Below are 26,497 nucleotides of genomic sequence, written 5' to 3' on the forward strand. Positions count from 1 at the left end.
TCTGTCTCAAAGAAATAAAAAATAAAAATAAAAATAAAAATAAGTGGCAGCCAACATGCCCAACATGATTTTCTGTGATGAAAGAAATTCTCTGCATCTACATTATCCAATGCAGTAACTACCACACATATGTAGTTACAGAATTTCTAATTTGGCTACCAATTTGGCTATTACTACTAAAGATATGCCATTTAGTTATTTAATTATAATTAATTTACAGTTTATAGCCACATGTGACTAGTAGTTACTCTATTGGTCAATGCAGATCTAGAATCTTGGAGAAGGCAGTTAAAATAATGAGATATGGTCAAAACAAAAATGGAAAAGGCACCCAGATAGTGAACACAGAATATGAGAATGTGAAGTAACAATTCACACAGTAAAATTTACTAATGAGATGCTGCCTTGATGGGACACATGTCTAATGATATTCAAGGCTTGTCTTGTTACAGGTAGAAGAGCAGGAGCAGGGCAGGAGAGGGCTCTTCCCCTACCCACTAGAAATGTCAGGTGATGGCCTGTTAATGATCACTTTGCCTCTCTAAAAACGATAATTAGGCAGCGCCAGAGAAAGGCCATTTCATGGTGGTCTACACCTGTTAACATCAAAAACGTTAATGAAATGCAGACCCCAGGAAGAAGCAACTTCTTGGGCATGCATGTTAAGAGACAAAAATGGCAAAGTATAATCTTCCGGGGACACACTCCACTGGAAGAGGAAAGAAAGCCTCAGATGGACACGCATATAACTCCCTAAACACACCGTGCATGCTCAATTCCGAAGGGTAAGGAAAGCACTGTGCATGCCGGAAACTCTCCCTAAAGAAAGAATCATGGGAAAGAGGCAAGGCCATCCCAGGATCAAGGTTAAAGGCCCTTCTCTTTTCTCTCTTGGACCTTCAGGCATCCACTTGGGTCTCTTCCAAGAGAATTTTCCTTTCCTTTCTGTTCTAAAGCCTTTTGAAATAAACTTCCACTCCTGCTCTGAAACTTAGTCTCTTTTTCCGCTGTATGCCCCTCAGTCGAATTCTTTCTTCTGAGGAGGCAAGGACTGAAGTTGCTTATGGACCCATGCAGATATGCTGCCAGTAACTCAAATCTCTTCTACTGGTAACAGTATCATTGTAAGGGAATGAGGCCAGTTCACTTCTCAGTGCTCGGAGAACTCACCAAAAATAAAAAGTTGGAGGATGCTGTGAACTTATCTACCTTCCAAGGAAAGTCCCACAAGCAAGCAGTAAAACTCTCTTCCCCCAAGGTCTTAAACTCTTCTGATGCTCCTTCTCTGGGAAAACGCATCCTCTGATTGGCTTCCCCTTATATAGGAAAAAACAATTAATAAACCTAATTAGCACTACATTCCAAGAGACATGCCCTGACTGCACAGATATTGAACCTAATCAAAACTTCATTCTGGAGACACACCCGGGTCAATTTGATTGGATTTTTGAGACAGCTACTAAAAACCCCACATAAACTTGGAAACCAAAGAGTTAAGGCTATTTTGAAGGAAAAATAGGAAGATTCATTCCTTTTTTCATTCATAAGTACTTTTTTTTTTTTTTTTTGAGATGGAGTCTTGTTCTGTTGCCCAGGCTAGAGCGCAGTGGTACCATCTCGGCTCTCTGCAAGCTCCACCTCCCGGGTTCACGCCATTCTCCTGCCTCAGCCTCCCAAGTAGCTGGGACTACAGGCGCCTGATACCACGTCCGGCTATTTTTTTGTATTTTTTTTAATAGAGACGGGGTTTCACCCGTGTTAGCCGGGGTGATCTCCATCTCCTGACCTCGTGATCCGCTCACCTCGGCCTCCCAAAGTGCTGGGATTACAGGCGTGGGCCACTGCATCCGGCCTCATAAGTACTTTTGAGTGTATTGTAGGTACTAGAAAGCATTCGCAGTCATGGGGTACAGCAAGAAACCAGACAAACTAGAGTCTTATGGAGACTCTATATTCTAAAATTATTTGGAAGTAAACTGGACTTGAAAACAAATGGAAAGTGAATAGATATAAAAAGTTTCAATATTCATGATGATGTAAAAAAATAAAATATATTGTAGAAATGAAGTCAGGAAGTGTTAGGGGTCATATGGTACTTTTAAGGCCATTGGTATCCTCTGAAATTCAAGCAGGCTGAAGACATTTGCATAACTAAAAGGAAAGCAGATACTAATAGAAGACAGTGAAGAGCCTGAAAGGCATTTCAGAGACCTTGGCTGGTGGCAGCCCCTCCCTTCAAAGGTCTGGAGGCTTATAAGGGAAGACTCGTTTTGTGGGCTGGGCCTAGGGCTGCACCACCCCAGGAAAGCGCAGGACAGTGCTCACAGCATTCTACCTCCCAACCCCTCCAGCTCCAGCCATGGCTAAGAAGGCCCCAAACACAGTTTGGGTCACTGCTTTGAGGGTGCAAGCCATAAGCCTTGGCAATTTCCATGGGATATTAAACCTGCAGTTGCACAAAGTACAGGAGTGCGCTGCTGATAAAGACATACCCGAGACTGGGCAATTTACAAAAGAAAGAAGCTTAATTGGACTTACAGTTCCACATGGCTGGGGGAGGCAGAAGGCGAAAGGCATGTCGTACATCACAGCAGGCAAGTGAGAGAATGAGAGCCAAGCAAAACTGGTTTCGCCTTATCAAACCATCAGTACTCATAAGACTTATTCACTACGACGAGAACGATATGGGAGAAACTGTCCCCATGATTCAATTATTTCCCACTGGGTCCCCCCACAACATGTGGGAATTGTGGGAGTACAATTTGAGGTGAGATTTGGGCGGGGACACAGAGCCAAACCATATCAGAAGCCTTCACCTGGATTTCAAAAGATGTATGGAAAAGCCTGTATGTCCAGTAGAAGCCTGCTGGGGTGGAGACCTCATGGCAAATGTCTACTACAGCAGTGCAGAGGGAGAATATGGGGTAGGAGCCCCCACAGAGTCCCCACTGGGGCACTGCCTAGTGGAGGTCTGAGAAGACGGCCACCATCCTCCAGACCCCAGAATGATAGATCCACTGACAGCTTGCACCCTGAGCCTGGAAAAGCTGCAGGCACTCAACGCTAGCCCTTGACTGCAGCCATGGGGACTGACCCTTGTATCCAAAAGAAAATAAATTGTTCTACCGTAAAGACATGTGCACTCATATATTTATTATAGAATTATTTGCAATAGCAAAGACATGAATATTTCCTCTATCATTGGATAGAGAAAATGTAGTGTATGTACACCATGGAATACTATGCAACCATTTAAAAAATTATGTCCTTTGCACCAACATGGATGCAGCTAGAGGCCATTATTCTAAAATAATGCAGGAAGAAAAAACCAAATACCATATGTTCTTAGTTATAAGTAACAACAAAGCACTGATTGCACATGTATGTAAAGATGGGAACATGGATACTGGCGACTACAAGAAGGGGAAGGGAAGGTGGGGACCAAGACCTGAAAAATATATACACCATGAAATACTATGTTTTCTACCTGGGTTACAAGATCATTCATACTCCAAGCCTCAGCATCACACAATGTGCCAATGTAAAACCCTGCACATGCATTCAGTGAATCTAAAATAAAAGTTGAAATTATTTTTAAATAGGCGAAGATCTGAATAAACGTTTCCCAGAAGAAGGGATACAAATGGCCAACAAATATATGACAAAATTCTTACCATCTCTAATTGTCAGGGGGATGCAAATAAAAACCACCATGAAATGTCACCTGACACCTCTTAGAATAGCTGTTATCGAAAAGATGAATAGCAAGTATTAGTGAGGATGTGGATAAAAGATAACCCTTGTATACTTGTGGTGGAAATACAAACTACTGTGGCCATTTTGGATAATAGTATGAAGGTTTCTCAAAAAATTGTTAAATAAAACTACCTGCTGATGAGGCTGTTGAGATATAGGAACACTTTTACACTGTTGGTGGAATGTAAATTAGTTCAACCATTGTGGAAGACAGTATGGTGATTCCTCAAAGACCTAGAACCAGAAATATCACTTGATCCAACAATCTCATTACTGTGTATATACCCAAAGGAATATAAATCGTTCTGTTATAAAGATGCATGCACACACATGTTCATTGCAGCACTAGTCACAATAGCAAAGACATGGAATCAATCCAAATGTCCCTCAATGATAGACTGGATAAAGAAAATGTGGTACATATACACCATGAAATACTATGCAGCCGTAAAAGGGAATGAGATCATGTCCTTTGCAGGGACATAGATGGAGCTGGAAGCCATTATCCTCAGCAAACTCACCTGGGAACAGAAAATCAAACACTGCATGTTCTCACTGACAAGTGGAAGCAGAACAATGAGAACACATGGATACTGAGAGGGGAACAACACACACTGGGGTCTGTTGGGAGGCAGGTGGAGGGAGAGTATCAGGATAAATGGGTAATACATATATGCATTGGAATATTATTCAGTGTTACATAATAATGAATCCCTGTCATTTATGACAACATGGGTAGACTTCGAGGGCATTACGTTATATGAAATAGGCCAGCCACAGAATGACAATTACTATATGATTTCACTTGCATTTGAAATCTAAAATAGACAAACTCACAAAAGCAGAGAGTAGAATGGTGGTTGCCAGGGGCTGTGGTGCAGGGGAAATGGGTAGATGTGGTTAGAGCACAAAGTTTCACATATACCATATAAGTAAGTTCTGGAGGTCTCATTTACAGCACAGTGCTTATAGCTAAGAATACTGTATTGCATACTGAAAATTTGCTAAAAGGGTGGATTTTGTGTTCTTACCAAAATTTCTTACCAGTAATAATAATAACAATAATGATGGGGGGGACTTTAGGAGGTGAAGGATATGTTTATAATCTTAAGGGTAGTGGTGTTCATGATGTATACTTATCCCCAGACTCACTGAGATGCATACCTTAAACATGCACAGCTTGTTAAATGTAATCATAACTCAACAAATTGGGTTAAAAAAAGGGGGGGTTGGTTAAAAAATTTAAAAGGAGGGGTAGATGTTCCCTTGTTTTTCTCTCTTGGCTATTTTCTTTCCTGCTGTCTGGAATTAAAAAATGATAGGTGTAGGCCGGGCGCGGTGGCTCAAGCCTGTAATCGCAGCACTTTGGGAGGCCGAGACGGGCGGATCACGAGGTCAGGAGATCGAGACCATCCTGGCTAATACGGTGAAACCCCGTCTCTACTAAAAATACAAAAAACTAGCCGGGCGAGGTGGCGGGCGCCTGTGGTCCCAGCTACTCGGGAGGCTGAGGCAGGAGAATGGCGGGAACCCGGGAGGCGGAGCTTGCAGTGAGTTGAAGTCCGGCCATTGCACTCCAGCCCAGGCGACAGAGCGAGACTCCGTCTCAAAAAAAAAAAAAAAAAAAAAAAAAAAAAAGATAGGTGGGCATTTAGCAGCCAAACTGGAGCCTCTTCTAAAGTACAGCAGAGCAGACAGCTGGAAGGGGCCTGCATCCCTAATGAATTTGGCAAGCATCTGTACCAGCCATGATAGGTGTAACTATAGATTTAAGTGAGAAAGAAATAAACTTCTGCCTTGTTTAAGCCACTTTGTTCAGACATTAATTTCATATGCATATAGAGAATATATGCTCCTTACGAGTAGGAAAAATGTTTATGCCATATGGTTCATAATGGGTGTTCAGCAATGTAGGATGATGCTGATTATGATGACAATGGTGACAAACAGCATGAAATAATAAGGAATGAAAAAAAGTGGTTTGGGTTAATAGTTGTATATAGATACTTTATTTAAAGATTCTGCAGCTAATATCATTCAATGTATTTGTATGCCGGTGGGAGTTTTATTAGATGTAGACTAAGAAAGTTTACATTATTTAATGAAAAATACTAGATCAATTTTTAAAAACAGTAAAAATATCATGAGATGGAACTAAGCATCTATATTGCAAAGCAACTCTCCCAGTTGATTTTATGCATAGTAATGATTGAGAATCCCCTGATCTACATCCAACAGATCTCAACCTTTATAGGTGCTATCAAGGAAGCACCTAAGGAAGACAATTTTCCTGACTATAACCATACCTCCAGTTAGTAATAAATCTGGAGATCTAGAACCCAAATCCAGACCTCCTGCTTCCATGTGCAGTGGTCTTTCGCTGTTCTGTTTTGTTCCACTTGGTGAAGAGGATTAGAGAATAAATGGCCTCATGATTCAAATCCCTCCTCTGCTCTGAGGAATATAGCCTTGTCCTAGCAAGCAAGAAAATCATACAGTAGTGGAAGAGGCAAATATACATTCACTAATCTAACATACAAGGCAGTAAGCACCGTAACATCAACAAAGCACTTTGGGGTTTCAGACCAGGAGCAAGTGGGGTGATTAATTCTTAGCAGGGCTAGTAAAGTCTGGGAAGTGTTCGCTACAAAAATGTCTGATCATTAACGAAAGCAACGGGTTTCTCAACACAGTCTAACTTATTGTAACAATATAAATGGTTGTTTGTTCATAAACTTTCATCTTTTGCCAAAATGTTTGTAGCTTATATTCCCATTTAACAAGGTTTTCTGGCCAAAACTGTGCACCCACGTCAGTCCTCCCATAAAAGCAATTTTGCATGCATAGAACACCTCTATCTATGAATATCCCTAATGAGGTACAGAAAGACTCTTATTATCCAAACAGAGACATTCCACTGCTGCTGGAGAGCCACAGACGGAAGTTTTCTCTGCCTCCTGGAAATGAAGCCAAACTTTCTTCTTTCTTCAGCCATGAGGATTCCTGTCCTCCTTTTCACCATTTTGTTTATGAGCCAAGTTCTACCAGGTAACAAAATAAACTTGGTAAGAACGGAGTGCCTAACACCTTGCAGGGATTCAGTACTTAAAGAAAAATCACCATCATCTATGACCAGATAGGGGATCTCATAGGAAATCTGGAAGACACACCAGTCTCTGGCTCCCTGGTTAGGCCCAGTTCTGTCCAACCCACCTATACAGGCCCCACACACCCAGTGCCCACCAGGCTCCTGTCAGCCAGGAGGACCAGTGCTCATCCCCTGAAATATCCATGGGAGCCTGCATCCCACAGGGACTCACATCTGGGGGTCTACCTCCATGGGGGCCTCTTGGTTGTGGTGGCAGGGGCGGGGGAGTAGTTGACCTCCAGCCCTCCCATCCTGGCCACTGTATTTTGTGGGGATCATTCAGTCCTGGGAGGTTCCTGGGGACCCCAGAAGGAAGAGAACAGGGTGGTTATGGCAGCCTCAGCCCCAGGCTCTGGGCCAGAAGTTGATAACGACCAATTCAGAGCAACCACTGAATTCAATCCTCTTACAGATACACGAAAAGTTGGCGAAAAACTGAATGTCGACCATTCTATGGTCATCCAGCATTTGAAGCCAATTGGAAAACTGAAAAATCTTGATAAGTGGGTGCCTCATGAGCTGACCAAATATTTTAAAAATCATCCTTTGATGTGTCATCTTTTCTTATTCTATGAAACAATGAAACATTTCTTGACCAGATTGTGACATGCCATGAAAAGTGGATTTCATACAACTGCCAGCTCACTGGTTGGACTACGAAGAAGCTCCAAACCACTTCCCAAAGTCAAACTTGTACCAAAAAAAGGTCATGGTCACTGTTTGGTGGTCAGCTGCCAGTCTTCTGGCAGTTTTTAAATCCACTACAGTTTTTGAATCCTGATGAAATCATTACATCTGAGAAGTATGCCAAGTTAATCGATGAGATGCATGGAAAACTGCAGCACCTGGAGCTGGCACTGGTCAACATGAAGGGCCCAGTTCTCCACAACCCATGACCACATGTCATACAACCAGGGCTTCAAAAGTTGAATAATCTGGGCTATGAAGTTTTGTCTCATCTGCCATATTCATCTGACCTCTCGTCAACCAACTACTACTTCTTTAAGCATCTTGACAACTTTTTGCAGGGAAAACACTTACACAACCAGCAGGATGAAGAAAATGCTTTCCAAGAGTTCATCGAACGCTGAAAGCAGGGAATAAACAAGTTTATTTCTCATTGACAAAAATGTGTTCAATGTAATGGTTTCTTTTCTTTTTTTAAGACCGAGTCTCACTCTGTCACCCAGGCCAGAGTGCAAAGGTGCAATCTCGGCTCACTGCAACATCTGCCTCCTGGGTTCAAGAGATTCTCCTGCCTAGCCTCTTGAATAGCTGGGATTACAGGCACATGCCACCACACCCGGCTACTTTTTGTGTTTTTAGTAGAAACGGGATTTCACCACGTTGGTCAGGCTGGTCTCAAACTCCTGACCTCCTGATCCGCCCGCCTCAGCCTCCCAAAGTGCTGGGATTACAGGCGTGAGCCACTGTGCCCAGTCCATTGTAATGGGTTCTATTTTGATTAATAAAGATGTGTTGCAGCCTAATTATAAAAATTTAAAATTCACGGTCCAAAACCACAATTACTTTGGCACCAACCTAATAATAGAAGAATTAAAAGAGGCCTTTATATTAGAGAACCCATGGACGATAAAATAATAAAGAATATTACAATCTCCATAACCTGCAAACTTGGTAACTTAGACCAACTGGATGAATTAAAAGACACAATCTATTAATACTAAAACATAGGATAAATAGGTAATCTAAATATATTGATAACTATTTTGAAAATGGAATCAATACCTAATAACCTTACAGAAAACCTATAGATTCCAAAAATCTGACATTCTGTCATGTTATTCTAACTGGTGGGATTCGGGGATTTCCATTTTGATAAGAACATAGGTGAGTCGCACACACTGACTTTTAGTGTTCATTGGTCAGGAAACCTATGTCCACCATAGGATACTGGAGAGCGATGCGTTTTGGAGAATTTAGGCAAGATAATATGATTTTCAGAGTTAAAGGAAGACAACCTGTTTTATGTACAGTAATTCCTCATAATATCACAGGGGATACCATATTTAAATTTTGGGGTATCCCCAGGTATAATTCTTATTTGAGCCACATGTGAATTTCAGACACGGAGGCTGCCCAACTTTGGTGGCTTGCAAGAGATGTGGAAGTTAATTCACAACCTACTTTGTGGAGGCATAAAATTCAATGAGCACTCATTTAGCATTTTATTTGAAATATTATTTTTGTAAAGTTTGCATTTCCAATTAGGTGAAATTTTAAACCTGTTTCAGTTCTTATCCACTTTTTTTTTTTTTTTTCCCTGAGATGGAGTCTTGCCCTGTCACCCAGGCTGGAGTGCAGTGGCGTGGTCTTGACTCACTTCAACTTCCGCCTCCCAGGTTCAAGCAATTCTCCTGCCTCAGCCTCCCAAGTAGCTGGGATTACGGGTGCCCACCACCACGCCCGGCTAATTTTTGTATTTTTAGTAGAGATGTGGCTTCCCCATGTTGGTCAGGCTGGTCTTGAACCCCTGATATCTTATTATCTGCCCACCTCGGCCTCCTAGAGTGCTCGGATTACAGGTCTGAGCCACGGTGCCTCGCCTCTCCACTCTTTTTAGGCAGAGGGGAGTAAGGTTTTCTTTAAGTTAGGAGGGACTCCCGTGTACCCAACCCATTTGTGTAAATTTCTTCCTTCAGACTTCTTCAAATCAGCATCACCATTGTTAAAGGTCTCCCGCATGGTAATAATTGTGCTACAGGGTTTTACGAACATGAAGTTTATGTTTGGCTGAATTAACCTCCTTACTGTGACACAAGGGGAGCATAGGTGTTTCCACCAATTATGAAGCGGGTTCACTCTGCAATGGCTACCAACTTTTCTGAGTACAATGAGACCAAACACATTCATACATAAATTCCATGAAGTGAATTTATTACTTACAAATAGCAAACAAAAGACAACAGAAGTCTAGGATTCAATATGAACCGCTACCACAAGATCAGGAAGGCTACCTAGAGCAGATGGATGGAGTTTTGACTGTAAATGCTTCACTTGCACCACAACTGAGGGACCCCAGAAAGCAGCCCACCTTGGGTTTTCTCAAATGATGTGGTTTGCTGGACACAAGTGTTAAAGGCCATTCTGTTTCGAGCAGGGACTATAACAGAGCCTGGGCTGTTCTGACCAATGTCACCTGATTATCAGGATATTGCCTTCTCAGCATATCATACAGTTATCTTGAGAACTACCAGTAAGAAAGGAAGGAAAATGGCCCTACACCCTTAAAACTGAAGGATCAGGATATTTGTTGTGACAGAAGCACAGACAGTAGCAACAGAGTGTTCTTGTGAGCCATCTACTAGTTCTCTTGACCGGAGCATGGCACCTAACTGTCTTTCTCTTTCCTTTCAATGGAAACTGTTTCAGAATATTTTGAATATTTTGAGTTTCTACATCTACAGAGTTGAGGCACATGATCACTGGCAGTGTAGACTCTCTGCATGGTTACAGGAAAGAGTTCAGGAACCCATCAAGTCACATTGGAGGAGACCACCTAATCCTCCAGAGACTGTCACTCTATCTTCCTGGCGTTAGCTCCACGCGCAGTAAGGCCATTATGTCTAAGGCCAGCAAGACTTGCCGTCCGAAGATTCGACTTTTGACATGCTGATAAGCAGCAGTGATAAGAAAAGCCCACACACTCGCTAGGAATTTTTCAATGCAAGCAACTGAGACTCTTCTTCATATCCTTCGATAGGGGCTAATGTCAAACTCTTTCTTCCCATTTTCTTTACTCATCAGTGCCTGAACCATGAGGAACCATAGATGTACACCTCATCAGGAGGGTGTATGGAAAAGCGGCAAGGGGAGCAGCAGCACAAGAAACAAACAAGGCCACTACTTCTGCCTACATAATAACTATTATCTTGGAGTGTACAATAATTAATAATGTTCACATGGCTGCCCTCAGCATACAGAGATGGTGACCAGAGTAGATGCAGGGACTACAGAGATACAGCCTGATCCTTGCTAATTAGGACTTAAGTGTTGGCTTATGTGCTGCGCTTTTGTACATTAATAAGTCAGGGCCTCAAAACTGCCTGCTAAGCAAAGGCCAAATGTCATGCTGGGGTGCAATGAAACATTCATGTCTAGGAGATGAGAGCATTTTAGTGTGGGAGAAGATGAAAACACCTGAAGACCACAGAACGCTGTGCAGGCCAAAGGGAAGGCCCATCGTCACCTCACAGTTCTGACTCAGGTGACTGCTGATGTGTTACGGAACCGTCAGCCGACAGCAGGTAGGTCAAGTTGAGCAGGTGTCCTGCATGAGGGCTGGTCCGTTCCATTTGTGTTGCCAATTATTTCAATAGCATCTCATGCACCCCACTGGTGAGGAAGGAATGAGTGCCCTACGTTTACTGGCACCGTTAAACACATAACATCTATTACTAAACAGAAAAACCAGACATCAGTTATTAATTACATATAGGAGGATGGTGTAAGCTCCCATAGGCCCAAACAGGGATTAACTTAGGAGCAGAGAGTGGTATAGCATGAAAAAAGTGAGGATGTTCCTTTTTTTTTTTTTTTTTTTTTGGAGACAGCAAGCTCCGTCTCCGAGGTTCACAACATTCTCCTGCCTCAGCCTCTCTAGCAGCTGGGACTACAGGCACCCATCACCACACATGGCTAATTTTTTGTATTTTTAGTAGAGATGGGGTTTCACCGTGTCAGCCAGGATGGTCTGGATCTCCTGACCTCATGATTCACCGGCCTCGGCCTCCCTAAGTGCTGGGGTTACAGGCGTGATCCACTGCACACCCCCGGCCGAGGATGTTCCTTTGTTCCTACAGGAGTACGTGATTGCTTTGTCTGTTGGCTGATAGGGAACTGAATCATGTCACACAGACTGGTAAGACTGTAATACTCTAAAAAACAATATATAAACTATCATATCATAATGGTGCAATACTATCTACTACAATGAGAAAGGCATCGATGAAAAGCCGAATGATATCATATGTGACTGAGAGATTGAATGCTTCCTCCCTCAGATTGGTTACAACATGTTGTCCTATCACAGTCCTCTCTCCTTCATTCAAAGTGAATGATCCAAATAATAGACAGAAATAATAAAGAATAAAGGGCAACACATGCAAAGAACTCACGAGATGATACTCCATGGTAAAATTTATGTACTTAGGAATTAATACCAAGTCATTATTAGCAAGAAATAAACATCTTTACATCAAGAGTAGTTTTTCCTTTAATAAAGAAAGGTGGAATGTGTATAATGAACAAGGGATAATCAAAATTTACCAAATGAGGCTAGTAAGACTATCCCAACAATTCACAATCATTATTCACTGGTCCATTAATCACAGGACAATACATACAAATGAAACTTACCTGAACGGGTGCAGTGGCTCATGTCTGTAATCCCAGCACGTTGGGAGGCCAAAGTGGGCAAATCATGAGGCCAGGAGTTCAAGACCAGCCTAGCCAACATGGTGAAATCCTGTCTTTACTAAAAATACAAAGAATTAGCTGGACATAGTGGTGGGCACCTGTATGCCCAGCTACTCAGGAGGCTGAGACAGGAGAATCACTTAAACCCAGGAGGCGGAGGTTGTAGCGAGCCGAGATTGCACCACTGCACTCCAGCCTGGGCAACAGAGGGAGATTCCATCTCAAAAAAAAATAATAATGAAATAAAAAAATTAAACGTACCTACATATTAGAAAAATTAAATTCAACCATGAATCCAGCACATTATCAAATGAATAGACAAAAATTCTATCAACAAACTTAATATCATTATCTATGAAACTCAAGTACTACTGCTTAAAGAGCATTTACAGAACTCTCACCTCAAGGTTTCCCGCAAAACAAGGTGAAATGCATACTCAAGACTCTTTAAGAATGAGCCACTGATAAAAGCAATATACTTGTAACTTCTGTAACATTTCATACATTTTTTTCAAGCACTGCACCATAATTAATTTGCATCAGGCTTTCCAAATTAGAAAAGCTTCACTTATAGAACTTCTTTCCCATGGGAGTTTTCACATGACTTTTCAAGTAAATGTGAAAACTGAAAATATTCTTGCAGTTTCTAAACTATTAGAGTCTTAATCCTGTGTACGTTCTTGTATTTACAAGGTCCAGCCAGCTACAGTGTGCATTTTCATATGTCCCTGAGTGGGTATGAGAGAAATGAAACATTCCCACATTCTGGACATTCATAGGGTTTTTCTCAGGAATCAGCTGATGTCTTCAAATGGAACTAACATAACTGAAGGCCTTACCACAAATTTAGATTCAAAAGGCTTTTCTCCACCCTGAGTCCTCCCAAATCTTCAAAAACAGGAAAATCTGAAGGCCTGACCACATTTCCTACATTCTTAAGGTTTCTGTGCAATGTGAGCCTTTTCATGCTTATGAGGGAATGGGAAAGAGTATATGTTTTACCACATTTCTTACATTCAAGGGGCTTTATTTATTTATTTATTTATTTATTTATTTTCTTTAATTTTGAAATGGAATCTCACTCTGTCACCAGGCTGGAGTGCAGTGGCACAATCTCGGCTCCCTGCACCCTCCGCCTCCTGGGTTCAAGTGATTCTCCTGCCTCAACCTCCTGAGTACCTGGGATGGCAACCATATGCTACCACACCCAGGTAATTTTTGTATTTCTAGTAGAGACGAGGTTTCACCATGATGGCCAGGATGGTCTCGATATCCTGACCTCGTGATCCGCATGCACAGGGCTTTCCCCCAACCCCCTGTGGCTTTTTATGTCCTTGAAAAAGAACTAAGACAACTGAAATGTGCCACCATGCCCAGTTAATTATTTTCTTTTTTCTTTTTTTCTTTCTTTTTGAGATGGAGTCTCGCTCTGTCGCGCAGGCTGGCATGCAGTTGTGCGATCTCGGCTCACTGAAAACTCTGCCTCCCAGGTTCATACCCTTCTCCTGTCTCAGCCTCCCGAGTAGCTGGCTTGAGCCAGCGTGCCTGGCATTATTTTATTTTTTCTAGAGACAGGGTTTCACCGTGTTGCCCAGGTTGTTTCACACTGTTTTAATCCGGGCTGGTTATGAACTCCTGGGCTCAAGCAATACACACACCTTGGCCTCCCAAAGTGCTGGGATTATAGGCTGAGTCACTACACCCAGCCTCTATATCATGACTTCTTTCATGGCGAGTAAGATGACTGGAACGAGCGTAGTCTTTACCGCATCTCTTACATTCATAGGGTTTTTCTCCAGTATGAATTCTTTCGTGGAGGTGAGGGGAACTGAGATGACTGAAGGCTTGGTCACATTGTTTACATTCATAGGCTTTCTCTCCAGTATGAGTACTTCTATGGTTACAAAGGGAACTCAAATGACTAAAGGCTTCGCCACATTGTTTACATTCATAGGGTCTCTCTCCAGTATGAATGCTCCATGGTTACGAAGGGAAGTGGAACAGATGAAGGCTTTATCACATTTGGTGCATGTATCGGGTCTTTCTCCAGTGTGAGTCCTTTCACGCATCTTAAAACAACAAGAAAATCTAAATATTTTCCCACATTCCTTACATTCCTAGGGTTTCTCTCCAGTGTGAGTTCGTTCATGTATTAGACAACAACCGGAAACAGTGAACGCTTTATCACATTGTTTATATTTATAGGGTTTTTCTCCTGTGTGAGTTCTCTGATGTCTTTCAAATGAATTGAGAAAATAAAACACTTTCCCACATATCGTACATGTATAACTGGATTTCCACTGTACATTATCATGTGTCTTCTAACACCTGGAACAGAAACGAAGAATTTCCCACATTGTTCACATTTATATTGCTTCTCTCCATATGGTTTGTATCCTGAGTGAGCCAGGATGTGCCTATTAAGGAGGGAATGATGTACAAAGACTTTTCCACAAACACTGCTTTCACATTGTTTTAATCCAGTAGAAATGTTCTCATTCAGATCAAGATTTGGAATTTGGCTGACTACTTGTCCATACTGTCTACCTTCTTTGCTTTCACACAGTCTCTGTACCACATGATTTCTGTAAAAAAATGACAAGCACATGATTATTGGTTGGTTTAATAACTTTCCACTTACTAATAGGTCTTGGCCTTACACTGCTACCAATACCAAGGAAAAAGCATTGTTATTATTATTATTATTATTATTATTATTATTGCCATGATTGAATTATTTGAAAGTAAATGGGTTACTACTGAAAACACAGCTACCACCTGCATGGCTATGACCAAATTAGTAACATTCATATACACAATTTTGTAGTGCTATTTTCAAGTAAACTGTTTTCCAAACTCTGACTGCTACCTTGAAGTACGTTACATTTTGGGTGAAATTTTTCTAAAAAAAATAAATTTCAAGTGACTCTATTTGTTTTGATTGCTTGTTTATAAGTTCATGACAAGCTAAGATTCCTTCAGAGGACTTTATTTCCTCTTCTCAGTGCAAATTATCTTATATCTTTCCCAAGTTTTTCAAAGTGATCTTCAATATTCTGGTCTTTCCATTTGTTTCCTAAAATGCAGACCCACAAAATTATCATGAATTATTACAAACTACAGAAACATTACTAGATTTCATGTTCATTGTACACAGTGCCCATGCCTGATTTCTTCACCAAATCATTCCCTTGCCACATTCCAAATCACAAATAGCACTGATGATAGGGAAATACTTCTGTAATTAAGTGAAATGTGTTGTCATTCTTACCTACAGAAGCCAGGTTCCTGCAGGTTTCCTGCATCACTTCTCTGCAGAGATTCTTCTGAGAAGAATCTACCAAAGCCCATTCCTCCTGGGTAAAGTTCACAGCCACTTCCTCAAAAGCCATGGAGTCCTAGAACATTCCACATATGTGGATAGAAGGACGGGTGAGACTGACAGCACTGGGAATCTATACTCAATCCATAAGCTGTTTACATGATTCTAAAATTTCCAAGCATTTATTCTATGACTTGATTGTCACAACTCTTACTCTGTTCACACATACTCCCTCCCACACAGCAGTACTAATGCGAGAATTGAACTATTCAAAAAGGCAACAGCAAAGTAGAAACACCCATCTCATTAGAAAATCCAGGGAGTAAGATGTGCTGCTAGGAGTCACCTTTTAACTTCACTTTGTACATTTCTAGTATCTGTCATAATAAAGTTCTACCTGATGTGTATAAAGGAGTTAATAGTATCAGTCCTGAGACTACTTATTCTTAAAAATGCCTGCTCACAAAGTTCCATCTTTGTTTGTATTAGTAACTTACATTTTGAAAGGGATTCCACCAACCCAGGTAATAAGAATGACTCACTGCTCTAAATGGCTTATGCAATATATTTGCCAAAACTTTTTCTGCCGAAGGTCTATTATTTTCACTGCAGTGGTGCTTAGGGAACCAGACACCAAAACACAGTCTGAACACTAAGTGTTCAATGAGGTTCCCTGGTAGACAATATTTTACATGTGCTGTCACTTATTAACTGGGGAGTTGAGCCCATTCCATGTGATTATACCAAAAGAGAGTAGGCTTATTAAATTTAATTGAGTAGTAAATAAAACCAATAATTGATATTGGACAATATTAATAAAATAATTTTTCAAATTTCTATTGCACAATGTCAAGGTAGAAAGGAATAAGAGGAAATACGACACCTGTTTTTAAAAAAGGACATTAATGTCACCACTTCCAGATGCTATTCCTATGAAATCACATAAATTCCCAAATCAGGTTTTTTTTAGGCAGGAAAAATTACTTTTTCATGCATAGTAAAAATGACAAATGTCTAATGCTTTTTAGTCATCTAAAAAAAGAGTGATGGCTTGTCTAACATACTTCTAAGATTTTCAAGCGAAAATACTCAGGACAGCACAGTATTAGCAGAGAGATGAGCAAGCAGACCAACGGGAAGAAAAGTCTTAATGACCCAGCATTTAAATGGAAAGTTGATGAATGATAGAGTAGGCACTGTAGAATAGAAAAGAAATCACATGCACTTTAAAATATGAGGCAAACCAGGCTGGCATCTGCTTAGGAAGATGCATTGCATTCTTCTCTATTCCATGATCCATAATCAACTTATTATATATTCAAATATGAAAGATAAAACCAGAACACTTTCAGAAGTCACAGAAAGATTTTTTTTTTTTTAACGAAGGATTAGGCAGAATTTCTTTTATGTAAGAAAACAGTGATAAAGGAACAGACAAACTCAAATATATTAAAATTTAGGGAATAAAAGAAAATAGTGTGGGCAGGGCATGGTGGCTCACGCCTGTAATCCCAGCACCTTGGGAGGATGAGGTGAGCAATCATCTGATGTCAGGATGTTGAGACCAGCCTGGCCAACATGGCCAAATCCCGCCTTTTTGCTGTTTGTATTTTTTGTTTTTTGAGACGGAGTCTTGCATTGTCACTTGGGCTGAGGTGCAGTGGCAAGATCTTGGTTCATGCAACCTCCACCTCCCGGGTTCAAGCAATTCTCTTGCCTCAGCCTCCCAAGTAGCTGGGATTACAGCTAATTTTTTTTTTTTTTTTGTATTTTTAGTAGAGACAGGGTTTCCCCATGTTGGCCAGGCTGCTCTGGAACTCCTGACCTCGTGATCCGCCCACCTTGGCCTTCCAAATTGCTGGGATTACAGGCCTGAGCCACAGTGCCAGGCCTAAAACCCCGTGTTTACTAAAAATGCAAAAATTAGCTGGGTGTGATGGTGGGTGCCTATAATCCCAGTAACTCGGGAGGCTGACACAGGAGAATCACTTGAACCCGGGAGGCAGAGGTCGCAGTAAGCAGAGATAGTGCCACTGCACTTCAGCCGGGCTACAGAGCAAGACAGTGTCTCCAAAAAAAAAAAAACAAAACATAAAACAACACCAAAAAACCCCTCAGATATCCAGATAAGAGGACACAGATGTGTCCACTGTCATAAATTCTTCACCATGCTACAAGAGGGGAACTGACATTTTGGTGAATCCTTGTAAATCATCAATTTATCTATCATACTTTTATTTCACCAGTAGCATTCACAAAGCTAAGTCCTACAATTCCATTTGAAATTACCCTTGAAAAGAACAGACCTTTAAATCTTACTACACTCACTCTGGGGAAGAAATAAATATGAACTTTTAGCAAATAAAATACGTCATTTTACCTTGCTACTTTGGAAATAATACCTTTATCTTTCAAACTGTACTGACAACATGTATATTACAGTCAATGAAAAACTGAAACTCATATAAGCGGACAAGCCTTATCAAGGTAACAAACTCAGGGAGAGGCAGCGCTGACTACAACACAGACCTTTCTAAGTGTCACGGCAGGCATTCTATCCCTCGGGACACCCATCCTGTTCAGTAAAGTCCTCAGTGACCACCTAGGAGGCACTGGCACTGCTCTTTGTCCTCCTGTGTGCCTTGAGTGCATTTTCATATTCAGGTTCTTGCACATCCTCTCTGGGGTGGGTTTTCCTTGTCCTTTGGGAGAGTTTTTCTCTCTTCACAAATCTGAGACAATCTAGAGAGCAGAAATCATTTCTGCCTTTTCCCTTCAATATCAGCATCCCATTGGCAGACCGTCAATGTGTCTCTGAGGAATAAAAGCTCCGGCTGGATGAACAGTTTTAATGACCTAGCTTTAATGACATTACGTTGTATTGTCCATTCATTTTAATGTCGTAAAATTTTAATAACCCTAAGGGGTCACCATTTTAGATGAAACTATACCAGGAGATTCCTCTAAGGCCAAGAGCATCCAGCTGCTCCCCTGAGAGACTCTACCCCCTACCTGAGGCTGTCCTTGGGGATGAGATGACCCCAGGGCTGATGCTCACTAGACCCTCCAATAGACATGGCCACAGCGGGTATCCTGGATCATCTCCAGACAGTTCTAAAATGCCAGGACTAGGAAAAGACAGGAGGGTGTCTGAGGACACAATACCCTGTAAAGTTTTCACGGGGGGACTTCAACCTAAAGACATTTTGGTAATATGTACACTTAGGAAAGATGAAAAGAAGAGAGGCACAAAGATTTTATTTTTATAGTAGTATGTCAGATGATTTATTCTCCGCTTTCCTCTCTTGTAAAATGTTTGGAAACAGAAAAATATTTTGGACAAGGTGGCTCTCGCATGCATTCCCAGCGCTTTAAGAGGCCGAGGTGGGCGATCAGTTAAGGTCAGGAGTTCAAAACCAACCTAACCAACATGGCAAAACCCTGTCTCTACTAAAAATACAAAAATTAGCTGAACGTGATGGTGGGCGCTTATAAGCCCAGCTACTTGGCAGGCTAAGGCAAGACAATCGCTTGAACCCGGGAGTCAGAGGTTGCAGTGAGCTGAGACTGCGCCATTGCACTCCAGCCTGACGACAGGGCAAGACTCCGTCTCAACAACAACAAAAAATATATATATATATATAAACATACATTTAAAATTACTACATGTAGATAGTATTTGAAGTCATGGGACTGACTGAAGGTAGAAACAAGAGAAGGCAAGGAAAGGTTTTATATTGATATTTATATATAATTATATAAAATTAATAAACATAATTATAATATATAAATATATCATATAGGCTGGGCACAGTGGCTTACACCTGTAATCCCAGCAATTTGGGAGGCCGAGGTGGGCAGATCACCTGAGGTCAGGAGTTCGAGACTAACCTGACCAACATGGAGAAATCCCATCTCTACTAAAGATACAAAAATTAGCCAGGCATGGTGGTGTGTGTCTGTAATCCCAGCTACTCAGGAGACTGAAGCAGGAAAATCCCTTGAACCCAGGAGGTGGAGGTTGCGGTGAGCCCAGATTGTGTCATTGCACTCCAGCCTGGGTGACAAGGGTTAAACTCCAACTCAAAATAAATAAATAAATAAATAAAACAAGAAATATATATTTATGTCTAAATATATAATTATAATACATACATGTATATGTAAATATACATTTATTATAAATTTGTTAATATATGAAATATGTTTAGTTCTGAGACAGGGTCTGGTTCTGTCACCCAGACTGGAGTGCAGTGGCACTATCATAGCTCATTGGAGCCTTTAACAGGTGGCTCAAGCGAACCTCCCACCTCAGCCTCCTGAGTGGCTCCTCCTGAGTGGCTAGGATTGCATGCACACACCACCATGCCTAGCTAATTTTAAATTTTTTGTGGAGACAGGCTCTTCCTTTTTTGCCTAAGCTGGTCTTGAACTCCTGGGCTCAAGTGATCTTCCTGCCTCAGGCTTCCAATGTGTTAGACGTGGGCCACTGCATCTGGTTTAATGCATTTTTTAATTTGCGAGTTTATATTATTTGATATTTTTAAGTACTGAATGTGTTGAACAATCAACTTGCAGAATTCCTGAACAATGGACGGTCAGCTCTCATGTCCTGGTTCAAATCGCCCCAGCACACCACGGCTACAAACCTTTCAGCCAACTTCCACTTATGTCTCCCGGGGCAGGACAATGTCACTTGGCCAATCCCCACTAAGAGGGACTCCGGAAAGGCATGAAACTATTCTGTTTTCTATAATGGAACCTGACCAGGGAGAAGGCAGCTGGGAGGGCCAGCTGGGCCCTCCAACCAGCAGTGTCCACCATCGACCAACTGCCCTAGAACTACACCGTGCTGGGCATTTGGGACACTCTTATGAGCAAGAGTTTCCATTTTTCTTCTCATGGGACCTTCACGCTAGTGGCAAGAGACTTTTTTTTTTTTTTTTTTTGAGACAGAGTTTTGTTCTTGTCACTCAGGCTGGAGTGCAATGGTGTCATCATGGCTCACTGAAACCTCTGCCTCCTGGATTCAAGCAATTCTCCTGCCTCAGCCTTCGGAGTAGCTGGGATTACAGGATTGCACCACCACATCTAGCTAATTTTTGTATTTTTAGTAGAGATGGGGTTTCACCATGTTGGCCAGGCTGGTCTGGAACTCCTGAGCCACTGCACCCAGTCAAGAGGGAGATTTTAAATCAATAAGTAGAATTGTGATGAATGCCAGAAGGAAGAATGTGTGTGATGGGGAGGGGACCTAAGTTATTGTCTCACATTTTAACACTTTCATAGGCAATAACTAAAAATGTAGAAGCTTAAAACAACACAAGCCAATTTTGGCAAGCTAGGAGTTGAGCCTATTTAAGCGGGTCCTGTGCTTGGGATCTCATGCTAAGCAGCTGGGCTGCATCCTCATCTGAGGCTCCCCCAGGGCAGAATCCATTTTCAGGTCCGCTGAGGTTACTGGCAGAATTCATTTCCTCAGACCCGCTTGGCAAGGGCCCAGCTTTTTGCTTCCTTGCCTACGGGGCCCCTCCAAAGGTCTTTCTCAGCACAGCATCTCCCTCCAGCAGCACCTGCAGGTGGAACATTTCTCTCTAGTGTGCGAAGGTGATGCACTGTGACAGTGACATCCCATTGCTTTTGCCAGGGCCTATGGCTTAGAAGCCAGTCACCGGTTTTGCTCGTATCTAAGGTCAGGAAGACTATGCAAGGGCATAGGTCATTGGGGGGTCAGTCACTTTAGGGTGTGGCTGTCACCACAGAACTTGGTGAGACTTTAAGGGTTGGTAGGAGCTGGCCAGGTACAGGGGGGAGGGTGTGTCAGGCAGGGGTGAGGGCATGGAGGGGGATGCAGAGGCCTGCACCCTGGAATGTCCTTTCACTCCCTGAGGTTTTGTTCTCCTGATCCCTGAGTACATCCCAGAACACGGTGGGGCCCTAGCAGGGGAGAGGTAGGGAAGCCTGTGTTGTTCATCCGGGGACCTTGTTAGGCAAATCAGATTAGGGGCCAGGCTTTCAGTGGTGGGTGCGAGCGTGGGAGTGATGAGTGTGCAGGTGTGTGTGGGAAGAGCGATGGGGATGGGGTCAGCCCCAGCCACCATGAAGACCTTAACTGTGCATCCACCCATCCCAGCAGCCTCCCTGAGTGAATGCCTTCAGGGTGCAGGTCCTGTTTTGCACATGGAAGTGAATCAGAGTGGGACACTGCCTTGCCTTAGAGAGGTCACACTTCTTCTTCTTCTTCTTTTTTTTTTTTTTTTTTAATTTGCAACAGAGTCTCACTCTGTTGCCCAGCCTGGAATGCAGTGCTGTGATGTTGGCTCACTGCCACCTCTGCCTCCCAGGTTCAAGCAGTTTTCCTGCCTCGGCCTCCTGGGTAGGGTAGCTGGGATGATAGGCATGCATTACCATGCCTGGCTAATTGTTGTATTTTAGTTTCACCATATTGACCAGGCTGGTCCCAGTCTCCTGGCCTCAAGCGATCTGCCCGCCTCAGCCTCCCAAAGTGCTGTGACTACAGGCGTAAGCCACCACACCGGGCGAGAGGTCACACTTCATGCCAAGTGGGTGGCAGCGACTCAGACAGCACCCCAGCTGGTGCTGGGAGTGAGGGGTGCTCAGCGTCCTAGGAAGGCAGAGGGCTGCATGAGAGGTTCGGGGAGGAAGGACTGGAGGAGGATTTGAGATTTTCACCTGAGCAGCTGGGTGGATGGAGGGGCTGTTTACAGAGAATGACGAGAATGTGGATGAGCAGGTTAGGGCACTAATAAACCACTTTGTTTTGGGCCACGGAAAATTTGAGATGCTTCCCTGTGTCCAGCTGGGGCTTTGGGAAAGGTCAGGGCTGGGCATCTGACTGGGATGGATGTCTCTGGCAGGCAGCAGAGCATGTGGATGGTTTGTGAAGCCCGGAAGGGCATGAGATTTCCTGTGGCAGTGCCCACTGCAAATGGAAGGGCATTTGGCCTGAGCCCAGACATATACAAGTTTGGCAGAGTAGCTATGGAAGTACAGGAAAACCAAGGGTGTGGGGGCACATGAATCAGGAAGCTCAAATAAGATGAGGAAAGAGGTTTTAAAGACGATCAGGGCTGGGGACAGTGCTTCATGCCTGTAATCCCAACACTTTGGGAGGCTGAGACGAGAGGATAGCTTGAGGCCAGGAGTTTGAGACCAGCCTGGGCAACATAGGGAGACCCCATTTCTATAAATAAATAAATTCCATTGGTACTTGGCATTTCAGGCGGGGAACAGCAAACATATGAAAGCTCTGAGGCAGGAAAGGGAAGTGATTAGTGCTCGCTCCTGGTTCCTTTATCAGACCTTAAAGAGATGCAGAGACATTTCAGGTACTCCTTGGCCGAGCTCCTTCAGGGAAGGCCTAAGTTCGCTTCTACTTCCCATCTATTAATTTTTTTTTTTTGGAGACAGAGTCTCACTCTGTCGCCCAGGCTGGAGCGCATGCAGTGGCACCATCTCAGCTCACTGCAACCTCCACATCCAGGGTTCAAACGATTCTCCTGCCTCAGCCTTCCCAGTAGCTGGGACCACAGGTACGCGCCACCACGATCGGCTAAGTTTTTGTATTTTTAGCAGAGATGGGGTTTCATCTTGTTGGCCAGGCTGGTTTCGAACTCTTGGCCTCAAGTGATCCACCTGCCTCGGCCCCACAAAGTGCTGGGATTACAGGCGGGAGCCACCGCGCCCGGCCCTACTTCACTCCTAACGCCCACCATACCTGCTTCCAAATGTTTGCTGAATGAGAAGGTGAACGAGTGAATGGGACTACGTGACTTCGGGCAACAGGCAATCCTATTCCTTGGACCTCAGTTTCACTTTTTGTAAAGCAAGCCTGTCTCTCGCTGTCTGCCCTAAAAGCCTGAGTTCTGGCCTTGAGATGAGCGCGTCCTGTAGAGCAGACTGCAGGTGGACGTTGAGCTGGGTCTTCTAGGGGGCCAGGATCCGGCCAGCTCTTGGGTCCGGTCCTCCCGCGGGACCCCGCACGCCCAATCCCAGCGCCGCCCCGCCCAACCTGCCTTTGTTCCCCCAGGCCCCGCCCTCTCCGCGCGGCTTGCTCCCCATTGGCCGGAGGGGGCCCTAGGCGCCCGGCTCCGCTGGGGGCGGGGCGGCGGGCGGCGGGCGGTGGGCGGGTCCGTGTGCACCTGCACGGTGTGTTTCCTGGCCGCAGCCCCGCGCCAGCTGCAGCTCCTTGATCCGAGCCGGATCCTGAACGGGGAACACGGGCTGAAGCGGCGCGGCGGCCCCGCCCCGGGGCTCCATTGTTGAGGCTGCCGCGTCTCTGTCGGCTGCTCAGCTGCGCTCCAGTGGGCCCAGGCTCCGCGGCCAGGAGCGAGCGATGCGAGGCGGCGGCCTGAGGTGAGAGGGCGCGACGGGCGACGGGTTCTCCGGACCGGGCGGGGGTCTCTGCCCCGGGCGTGGCGGCTCCGAGCTGGGCTCCGCAGGGTCCGAGTTCGGGATCCGGAGTCCTTGCGCCTGGGCTTTGTCTCGGCCTCGTGTGGCACCGGGGGCTTCGCCCCTGCTGCGATAAAGCGTGGGCCCGCGCGGCGGTGCCGGTCGCCCTGCGGGTGGGGGCCGGTCCCCACTGCTCCCCAGCTCCCCGCGCCTGCCGCGGAGGGGACTTCATGGACCCGGGCGCTGGCTTCTGCCCGGTCCTCCGCGGCGTGGCTGGTCCCCGCGTGCGCAGAGGGGGCCCTGCGAGAACCCACTCGTGGGGCGGGGCCCGGGTCACCGAGAGTGGGAGACTCCGCCACCCTCCCCGCCTTCCCTCTCAGCGAGACTGCTTCGCTAGACTCACCGAGGGGACTGCGCGGACCCTCGGACGAGGGAGTCCGTGACTCTGGGTGGGGGCTTTTTCCTGGCCCCGCATGACAGTTTCCTGAGTGTTTTGTCACCTATATAGGTGGCTGCGTGGACCCACGCGCTTGGGTCCTGGCCGCCCTGCTAGTGGGGCTGTGCGCCCCCCCGTGGCTCGTCTAGGTCGACCCCGCCTGGGACGCGTGTAGTGGGGGTCCGTGCGCGAGGGTCGCGGTTGGTGGGGTCGCACCGCCCCCGCCGCATGGTTTGTCCTCTCACTTGCCCGGAGGGAGGAAGCGAGAGGCGCGGGCCCGGAGCTGTCGCACAGCGGCCGCACCGACCTGTGTCCCGGCCGGCGGGTCCCGGGGGGCGAGGGGCTGTCACCAGGCGTCCCACCAGGAGTCCCACCGCCGCACTTCCTGCTCTGGCCCCGAGCTGGGCTCTGATTGGAGGGAGCAGGGCCCTTCTGCCGGGCGCTTCTTGATTTCTTCCGTTAGTAATGGGAAGAAAAAAAAATCTGGAAAGCCAGATTGAACTTTGTAACTCTCAGCGCTTGGAGAGTGGAAGAAGCTCTCCCAAGAATTTGGCGCGCTGGAAAATGCGTTTCAAGCAGGAGCATCCACACCCATGGAATGAGGCCAAGGCAGTTACAGTTAGAGGTCAGATTTATGAGGGGAGAGCGAGGGTGAGGTCCGTGGGTGGGGAGATTCTGACCTCAGCTTGATGGGAAGACGTGATGCTGCCCCTCAGACGCCTATTTCTCAGCCACCAGAGAAAGTGGAATCACTCCTTAGTGAATGCTTTCTTCAGACTTTTGAAAAACCTGTAATGTTCCAGGAAGGAAAATCGAACTGGACAGTTTTCCCCTTTTAAGAGTGTTAAACGTCCCGGAGACAAACAGCAGAAGGCTCAAGGAGTCCAAATACTCAACCTGAAGTTCTTTCTGAACAAGAGATGGTGTATAAGTAACAGGCATAGGAGACAAACCTGAACTAATCACCGCAGCTGTGGCTCCTAGCCCTGTAGCGTGTCATGCAGGCCCTTTTGCCTTCTCTGCCCTCCGCTGTCCCAGACCCCAGCGCTACCGCGCACCTCCAGTCATCAGCTCCTGCCGACTCATTGCTATGAACTCTGTTTCGGTGGCTCTCTTCTCTCTGAAGTTTTGCTCTTTCTCCTGAAGTCCTGGTCTTGAAGAGTTTATGATCTGCAGGGACAGATTGGATTTGGGCAGTACATAGTTAACTGTAGCACAGCTTGAAAAATGCTCTGATAGAGGTGGGCAGGCAGTTTGTACATGCGGGTAAATGCGAGGTCCTTTTTCAAAACCATGAATCCAAGTATTCATGCTATTTTAAGTCTGCAATTCTTTGACTCTCCAGAGGATTTTTAGATTAATTCTTTTTTCTGTTACTTCCTAGTGTTTGTTGCATAATTCAGAGTACTTGATTAAAACTTACCAGGTCGGCCGGGCACGGGGGCTCACGCCTGTAATCCGAGGACTTTGGGAGGTCTAGGCAGGCGGATCACTTGAGATCAGGAGTTCGAGACCAACATGGCCAACATGGTGAAACCCTGTCTCTACTAAAAATACAAAAATGAGTTGGGCGTGGTGGTGGGCGCCTGTAATTGCAGCTACTCAGGAGGCTGAGGCAGGAGAATAGCTTGAACCCAGGAGGCGGAGGTTGCAGCGAGTGAAATGGCTCCACTGCACTCCAGCCTGGGCCATAGAGTGAGACTTTCTCTCTAAACAAAAACAAAAACAATGTACGGGGTCTACCTCCGGCTCTGGAATTTTCCTGGAAGGCCTTCTCTTCTGGGCTTCATTTTTCTCACTTTTGAGGATCGTAAACTACATAATTTCCAAGATTTTAGCCCTACACTTTTAATTCTTTCAAGCAAATAGAGCAGAGAAAAATTCTCTTCCCCGTAATGGTGTAAGGAATTCTCTCACAGAAGGGAACACATGGGTATGGAGAAGACAGAGGGTGTATATATATATATAAATATGTGTGTGTATA

The 26,497-nt window shown here is 44.6% G+C and overlaps 1 pseudogene; it reads right to left on the minus strand.

Annotated features, from left to right (window-relative positions):
- Positions 1-13,920: 13,920 nt before the first annotated feature.
- On the minus strand, positions 13,921-20,489 carry LOC144340184 (uncharacterized; annotated as a pseudogene).
- Positions 20,490-26,497: the final 6,008 nt, after the last annotated feature.

The sequence above is a fragment of the Macaca mulatta genome, chromosome 3 (assembly GCF_049350105.2).
Source record: "Macaca mulatta isolate MMU2019108-1 chromosome 3, T2T-MMU8v2.0, whole genome shotgun sequence".
Taxonomy (NCBI): Eukaryota; Metazoa; Chordata; class Mammalia; order Primates; family Cercopithecidae; genus Macaca; species Macaca mulatta.